This window comes from Bos indicus, chromosome 16 (assembly GCF_029378745.1).
Source record: "Bos indicus isolate NIAB-ARS_2022 breed Sahiwal x Tharparkar chromosome 16, NIAB-ARS_B.indTharparkar_mat_pri_1.0, whole genome shotgun sequence".
Lineage (NCBI taxonomy): Eukaryota > Metazoa > Chordata > Mammalia > Artiodactyla > Bovidae > Bos > Bos indicus.
In genome coordinates this window covers 70,582,457-70,591,422 of record NC_091775.1, presented here as the reverse complement: position 1 = coordinate 70,591,422, position 8,966 = coordinate 70,582,457, and the positions used below count along the sequence as shown (strand labels likewise).

Sequence of the window (8,966 nt, the reverse complement as noted above, 5' to 3'; positions counted from 1 at the left end):
CTTATAACTAACAATAGTGCTGATGAAGGGTATGGACTCTTTTCGTGCAGGAAAATAAGCATAAATATACAGATACAAAATTTTGCACGCCAACTCAGTGGGTTCACGTGCTCCTGAAGTCCATTCCTAAATCTCTCCGAATTCTACAGACATAGGTTAAGAATTGCTACTTTAGAGTATCTAACAAAGAGCTTACATAGAGTAGGTGATCAATAAAGTCTCACCATTCCAAATTAGCCTGTTAAGTGAAGTGAAAGGTGCTCCGTTGTGTCTGACTCTTTGTGAACCCATGGACTATATAGTCCATGGGATTTTCTAGGCCAGAATACTGGAGTGGGTAGCCTTTCCCTTCTCCAGGGATCTTCCCAACCCAGGGATCAAACCCAGGTCTCCGCACTGCAAGCAGATTTTTAACCAACTGAGCCACAAGGGAAGCCCATAATTATTAAATTAGGCAAGCGTTCTAGTAAACTGAATATTTTAGTTGGCCAAAGTTTACCATATATGCCTTAAAAATAACTGATTTTCAAGGAATTAGAGATAAGTACAATAATTTCAATATCAAAAGTATACTCATTGCCTTGTTATCTCTTGTGCTTTTTGGTTTTTGATGATTAACTAATAAGGGCTTTTCAGGTGGCACAGTGGTAAAGAATCCATCTGCCAATGCAGGAGACACGAGTTCTCTCCCTGGGTCTGGAAGTTCCCCTGGAGGAGCAAATGGCAGCCCACTCCAGTATCCTTGCCTGGAAAATTCCATGGACAGATGATCCTGGTGGGCTATAGTCCATGGGGTTGCAAAGAGTCAGACAAGACTATGCACACATGCTGTACATAGAGAGGATGAATAAGATGGATCTGAATCCAATGTTAGGGCTTTTCCAATGGCTCAGCAGGTAAAGAATCTGCCTGCAATGCAAGAGATACAGGAGATGCAGGTTCGATCCCTGGGTCAGGAATATCCCCTGAAGGAGGAAACAGCAACCCACTCAACTTTCTTGCCTAGGAAATCCCATGGACAGAGGAGCCTCACGAGCTACAGTCCAAAGGGTTGGACATGACTGAGCGACTAAACAAGCAATTCAGTATTACCCTAATACATTCTCTAGAAGTAGTTTTTCTTAATTAATTCTACTTATCAGTGTTTTCCTTTGCCTTTTTAATCTCTCTTAGTAAAAATGGAGTTGAGAGTAGCTTTGAATTTTAGCTTCTAGCTAATATAAGTATCGGAGAAGGCAATGGCACCCCACTCCAGTACTCTTGCCTGGAAAATCCCATGGACAGAGGAGCCTGGTAGGCTGCAGTCCATGGGGTCGCTAAGAGTTGGACACGACTGAGTGACTTCACTTTCACTTTTCACTTTCATGCATTGGAGAAGGAAATGGCAACCCACTCCATCCTGGAGAATCCCAGGGACGGGGGAGCCTGGTGGGCTGCCGTCTATGGGGTCGCACAGAGTCGGACATGACTGAAGCGACTTAGCAAAAGCAATGTAAGTTTTGGTTTAAGAAGGGTGTAAATATATCACAAACTGCCTCTCTCCTCCCCTCCATGAATAGCAACCCTTCCGTCCTCCACCCTCACCGTTACATCTCTTACCATTGGAACCGAGAGACATTGGAGGGCCTGACTGTTTAATGATCAAGATAACTTGGAAGTAGGCAGGTTGCTTCCTAGAGAGTTAACTGTGGCACGGAATGAGTATGAAGCACGGCTGAGAAGGAGAATGTCTGAACTAGCAAAGCAATAGTGCAAGCTGACCTCAAGGAATCAGTAAGATGTGTCAGTAATCCAGGGAGGAGGACTCATTCCTGGGGACACCAGGAACACATAGAAAAAAGAATTTAGACAAGACAGAGAGAGAAGTGTCAGAATTATTCATATTATAAGAGTATCACTCTTATTCCTCACTGCATGCTTTGCGCTGCAATGAGTCATCTGGGTTTGATGACCCAGAACTTGGTTGAATAGGTAAAAGGAGATTCAGAAAACTATGATGAAATGAATTTCCTTCTGGCTTACCAAAATGCTACAAAGGGTTAGCTAAGTATGGAAGCAGGAAGCCCTGGAAGCTAAAATTGCAGATGCTTCTCAAATTATGATGGGGATAAATTAACAAATGACCACATCAGGGCATAAGCACCATTAGTAGAAAGTTCATTCTAACTTTTAGGTGTGTTTAAATTATAAAATTTACTCCCATCACCATCACCAGCATCACCACTACCAACACTAACCAGGGGGCAAGGGCTAGACTCATTTATTTTCCTATATTAATTTAATTCATATGTTAATATAATCCTCATTATGGCCCATGAAGTAAATAACACCATCTTCATTTTACAAATGAGGAAAATGAAGTTTACAAGTAATTAATTCTCTTATCCCAAGGCATCCAGCTGAAAGTATTAGTCGCTCAGTCATGTCTGACTCTGCGATTCCATGAACGATCGCCTGCCAAGCTCCTCTGTCCATGGAATTTTCCAGGCAAGAATACTGGAGTAGATAGTCATTCCCTTCTCCAGGGGATCTTCTCAACCCAGGGATCAAACCTGAATCTCCTGCACTGTAGGCAGATTCTATACCATCTGAGGCACAGGGGAAGACAGGATAAGGGGCTGATACAGAATTCAAATCCGGGTTCTACTGAGGCCAAAGAGTGGCCCCTCATAAGAAATGGTGTTTATTTCCATGGGAAAAAATGGACTTCTTGGGACCAAGGGCAACTCTGGATTTTAGGGAAATAAACAAACAAACAATAGTCCCATGCCTTGTCTTCCCAGCTGGACTTTCCAGTTTTGTTTGTGGTTACTTACAGCACTCTGCCTAAAACTCTGGAGTTGCTGGTGATCTTGGACATGCTAAGTAACCTGTTCGAGCCTTAATTTCTTCTTTTCCTAGATGAAGGAATAACACGAACGTTCTGATTTTTTTATCTTTAAGACTCTTGGATTTTATTAGCATCTATATCCGGTGTGCATGGAAATTGTAGACACAGCTGGAGATACAGCATGGTGGGGCTTACCACCTCAAGGGTCCCCACCAGGCTCTGAACTCCTCCAGAGCAGACACCACGTCGTTCATCTCTGTACCACTGCCCAGCATCTCCCCATGCCTTGCTCTCCGTTCACATATTAGAGATACTTGATGAATGTTTATCAAAATTATATGAAAGACTGGAGCTAGTCATGATAGGTAGTTATACGAAATAGAATGTGGCAAATACCTTAGAAGTGACGTAGCGTGATGAAATAGATCACTGGACAGGAACAAGATATCAGCTGGAGTGATCAGAAGGCCTTCATGGAAGAGTTGGCTTCTCTCTTTGAAGGATGGCAAGGCCCTGATAGGCAGACAGGGGCAGCATGAGGAATTTGAGAGACACGAAAGTTCCCTGTCATCTAGTTTTATCTGACAAGTGGGGGGTATGAGATGGTAGTAGCAGATAATACTAGAAAGGAGAGTGGGGTTGAATATTAAACACCTTAAAGTTTTGAGCCTTAGATTGTAGGCTGTTCTGTAGGAAATGGGGAGCCCGTGAAGGTTCTTAAATGAAAAAGTGGCATCAGTGGTGACGTCATGCTTATAATCCAACTGACATTGTACATTGTACAGAAGGACTGCCGCATGTTTTCTTTGATTTAATCTTAGTAACTTATGACTCAAAACAACTCTGTAAATTAGATGGCTTTATTGTGTGATAATTATATCTCCATAAAAATATGTAATGAAAAAAATCTCCAGTTTTGAAATGAGGGTGTACAAGCTTCCACCCCCAAAACCACCAACCAAAACCAAAACCCATCATCTCCTAAAGCTTCATTTTAACTTTTGTGGGACGCCATTTTTACCCTCAAAGATAAGAAAGAAGGAAGAAAGAAAGAAGGGAGGGAGGGAAGGAAATCTCAAGTTTGCACACATACTTTTCTCTGGATGAGAAAAAAAAAATGTAGTGGACTCTGAGCCCAACATCTGTCCAAATGAGGTCAGATCAAATGACCCGTTATTGAGTTTCAGGCTTGTATAAGACACCTGTTACTTCCAACACCATCTCTTTAACCAGGTATATGAAGATCTTTTTAGGTTTCTGAATTCAACTTGGCAGTTTTTAAAACTCTGTGTATACTATGTCTCCAAGCAACCCATCCCTGACATATATATATATATATATTTTTTTTCCCTCCCCCCCCTCCCCGAAGGTAAAAGTTCCAGGACTGACAATGTTGCTGCTAAAGCCTTTCTTGAGACAGTTCATTTAAGAAGATTGGTTCCCATGGGACACACCTCTTGGAGTTAGTTGAGTGTGTTAAAGAGATTTATTTCTAGACGAATTGGCTTATAAATATGAATCAGCCCATGAAAGGCAGTCCATAGGGCAAGTCTTGAGGGAACTATTTTTTTCTACTTTAGGGATTGGTTTTATGAAATATCTGATAGGTAGTTCCTTTTCTTGCTCCCAGCCTTGGGTATTTTAGCTTACACAGAGCGCGACCATTCTTCTCAGGGTACTTAAGACAGCTATCCCCCGGGTCTTGTAAATTCGTAATTAGACAGTTGAGATTAGGAGGTTAAGAAAGCTGACACAGAGAGAAGACTTATACCTCTGTAAGCAACTTTTTATTGGCTGAGGATTTCTTAAAGCACCATTTTAGTTGTCTCTTGAGAGCCACTTCCCTCCTCCCATCATCCACCAAGAGATAACTGACAAGACGGAGCTGGCAAGCATGCCCCATATTGAGTAAGCGTGGGCTTCAGCCTTCAACTCTTCTTTACAGAAGGACTTCTTGGAAGTGAATGGAAAAGATAAAGTTGTAGTCAGGTTAACATGAAAGAAAAAATACAAAAAGCCACTCCAGGACTTTAACTTCGATTCTAATGCAAGCCTCTTGTTTGAAGTGCATCATTTAAAGAGTCCTGAGACACTGCAAGTTTCTCTTTATTTCTAGAAGTTTTATGGAGTGCTAGCTCCTGAATGCTATTTACCCTAAAAACCGTTAGAAAATCCCCCAAAGCTATGTTCTTCTGAGGGAGGTGGGCAGGGAGTCTGTGCTGTGGTGTTAATGGGAGATGGCGCCATAGATGGTTCTGGAATCAGGAGGCCAGCTTGTAGGGCTGGGGCAGAGTTGGTCTGTGACCAGCAAGTTTATCTCTAGGAGCCTATAGCAAAGAACACCCCAATGATCTCTTCTCCCCACCTTGAAGCCCTGGGTCTGAAGCTCTTTACAGATTGAATGAACCTCAGATTCACCCAGCAGCTGCTGTCAGGGCAAAGACTGGGGTTAGATCAACCTGAGAGGCCTCTTAAGTTGATAGAAACTTCCAAAAGTTCTCTGCAGCCAGGACACCTTGCTCCTGGGTTTGTACAGAATTTGAACATGTGTGCGTCATTCTCAAGGGCTGTCAAGGAACCCCAGAGGCAGGAGGCGAGGTTGTGAGGTGCAGCCTGGGTCCTTCTGCCCAGACATCCTCCCCACCCTCCTCGTTGGAAGTGCACTCTTTCCTGCCTGAGTCCTCTGTAGCATCTTCCATTCTGCAACACTCCTGCTTATCTGTTCTGCGTTCCAGAAGGCTCTAGACCCCCTTCTTGGAACAAAGACACCCTGGGGGATTTGGGGAGAGTTTTGGAGTGCCATAGAGAGGTGGAATAGCACACCCATTGGGGTCGATGCTAGCAAGGGCCAGCTCGTAGGGCTTCCTCCAACTGAGAGGAAGATGCACTGTCGTTCTTCCTCTATGCTGGCTGGGGATATGGCAAAGACAGGTGCAGAGAGGAGGATGAGAATCACAGAATCTGATTAGCAGAAGCAGATATATCTTCTCATCTGCTTGTTGGTAAGGACTTCAAATCATTTCCATTTTGGATCCCAATATAAGTGCTTTGGAATCAGCCAGGCCTGAGCTGAAATGCCAGCTCTTCCACTCACCTCCCTGGACCCCCATTTCTTTATCTTTCCTTATCCCATCTTGCTAACTTAGCATCTGAATGGCTACTCAAAGTGAAGCACCCCTAGAAGCTATTTATGCGCATTAACTCATCTCATCTTCACAGCTATTCTAGAGTCTGTGAGCTCCCATCCAACCAATGAAGACACTGAGGCACAGAAAGGCTGAGTAACTTACCCCAAGTCACACAGTCAAGAGACAACTGAATAGAAATTTGGATCCAAGTTGTACAGCTCCAGCCTCCATGCTGTGGACAATTTACTTTGCTTCTGCAGGATTACGTGAGAGAGCAAATCCATGGATATTCCATGAGTGATCATTATTACCGCTCCAAGTCATCAGCAAAGTAAATGAATCAGTACCTCCTGAGCACTGTTTTTTAAAAGTTAGAAATCCAAGTAAGCATCTTACCATCTAAACCCCAGTGGACTATAAGCTTTTTGACCATGCCTCCCCAAGTTGGAAAATATTCTTGAATACGGGAGCATGCATCCCATAAATACATATACTTATTTGTACACAAATTAGTAAATGTCCAGTTAAACATATAGTCATTATAAAACACAAGGAAATCAGACATTCAAAAAAAGATTAAAAAATAGAAGTTTAATCATCCATGCTTTCCAGGAGACGATCTTGCTCACTCTACTTTGAAGACCACTGAGAAGCTCATACCTTCCATCTGGCCCACAGACCTGGAGAGGGAGCCCAGCCCATCAGATTACCCCACCCCACCACACTGACTCGCTCTTGATCCTTTCAGTTCAGGTTCTAAACCCAGTCGTCTCCAAGTGCAGTTCCAGGGCTGGTCATGGGCAAATCTGTGAGCTCATTAAAAAAAGCATCTTCAGACTCTGTTATTTCTGTTTCTTCCTCCCCTCATTGACACCATGCTCTGGGCCCTCTCAGTGCCTGGTGGTGACACATTCCTCCTACTTGAACAAAAATATATGATTTCCATCAACCTATTTGAACTTGTCTCTCATAGGGTTATTTGCTTTTCAAACCTTATCTGTGATGAAATTCAAAAGCTCATTTTCCTCAATAGCCAAATGGGGATGAAAATTCCTCATGTAAACAAGCACCGTGAAGTTTAGATGAGGAATCACTTATCATCATGTCCAGCACAGATCCTGGAGGGTGCTGAGCACTCCATATGACATGCATGGCCATGGAGTCTGAGTCTAGAAGGGAAGACTATTCTTCTTTACAGGGAAGTCAAGTAAGAGAGGTGACACATTGGTTGTTGCTCAGTTGCTAAAAGTCACGTCCAACTCTTTGTGACCCCATGGACTGCAGCACACCAGGCTTCCCTGTCCTTCACTGTCTCCCACAGTTTGCCTAAACTCATGTCCGTTGAGTCAGTGATGCCATCCAACCATCTCATCCTCTGTCACCCCCTTCCCCTCCTGCCTTCAATCTTCCCAGCATCAGGGTCTTTTCCAATGGCTCGGCTCTTCACATCAGGTAGCCCAAGTACTGGAGCTTTAGCTTCAGCATCAGTACATGTAATGAATACTCAAGGTTGATTTCTTTAGGCTACATCCTGCTAAACCCTATTCAAGCCAAATGACACTAGTTTGGCTGTTAACTTCCCAGATCCTCCACCCACCAAGGGACTTGGGGTGAGTGGTACCAAGATGGGGATGCCGTCTTTGGCTTCCTCATTGGAGGAGGGGGTCCTAATACCAACTCCCTGTAGCTTATTCTCCCTAACCCCAGGGTGCACACAGGCCTTAGCTCCCCTCCTCCCCGAAGCCTCTTTCTGCTCCTGGACCTCCCTGACCACTCATGAGAGAGCCACCGGGCTGAGGCCAGAGAAGTGGGGGAGGGAAGCTTGTCCCACAGGACTGAAGGGCAGCTGTTTATATTATAATTAAGGTTTTATAGCATAAGCTGAAATGTAGCTTGACTATTCCAACAAGGCGCTGGAGGTAATTACCACTGCTAGAGGCGTTCTCCACTGCCAATTATTTCCCTCCTTAATTGAATGACTCAGGCTACATTGTAGAGGGGCAGGAAAAGGCAGAGGTTGCTCTGGAGGAGGAGGGCAAAAAACAGAGGCTGTTCCTTCAGAGACCATAGAATAGCTCAAAATTTAACACACCTTTCTCCTAACATCCTTTCCCAGGAGTGTGGTATGGAGGAAAAGAACGTAGGTCTTCTAGTTCCACCATTGACTGCCTTGGGCAGATTACTTAAACTCCTTAAATCTGTTCCTTCATCCATAAAATGGGTCTAATTGAAGAGACTTCACAGTACTCTTTTGATGATTAAATAAATGATAATTATCCGGGCACACAGAGAATATCAAATAATTCTGGCTTATGGAAATGGCACCGACAAAGGGTGTTGCCATGGACGGGGAAGTGCTTTTGTCTTCTCTAACCAGAAGGGGGAAATTGAGGCAGAAAGCACATCTCAGTCCCTGCGAAAGTGCTTAGTAAGTGAGGGCCAATACCAGGCAGAAAGTGCTTACAGGGAGTAAATTCCTGTGAGTTGTAAAGGAAAGGGCCCCTCCCAAAGAGGTTAGACAGGTCCCAAGATGTCCTGTCCCCAGGAGGGTCCACTGCCCTCTCCCCCTTCTCTGTGGCTACACAAAGTGCCCAGCATTGGGCACAGAACCCTGGTCACTTCCCCAGATCCAAGCAAACCTATGATTAACATCACATACATTTGCAGAACACTTTCTCCTTTTGAAATATTATTCTTCTTCCACATATGTTATCTCTTTTAATTCTCATAAGCACCTTGAAAAGAAAAGTATCATTCCTGGTTAATAATCTAGGAAATGGAGGCCAAATGAGATTAAATAAAGAGCATAATCAATCACGGGCTAAAACACAGGTCTTCTGCCTCCAACTTCCCCGCTGCACCGTGGGGGGAGGGGCAAGTCTCCTCCCACTCTCTTCACCTCATCCAGATTCGTGGCCAGTGAGATCATAGAGTGTGTTTCAAACATCTCAAAAGTCAGAAATGAGAGTGAGTCTCAAAATTTGGTGCATGTTGGAGTCTCTTGGGGA

At 43.9% G+C, this 8,966-nt stretch overlaps 1 long non-coding RNA gene across 1 annotated transcript; it reads right to left on the bottom strand.

Moving 5' to 3' along the window:
- Positions 1-3,230: 3,230 nt before the first annotated feature.
- LOC139176267 (uncharacterized) lies at positions 3,231-7,032 on the bottom strand. Its single transcript, XR_011560681.1, has 3 exons — positions 6,121-7,032; positions 4,602-4,783; positions 3,231-3,343 (listed from the first exon to the last, which is right to left on the bottom strand). It is a non-coding gene; the product is annotated as an uncharacterized lncRNA (long non-coding RNA).
- Between the last annotated feature and the right edge of the window lie 1,934 nt (positions 7,033-8,966).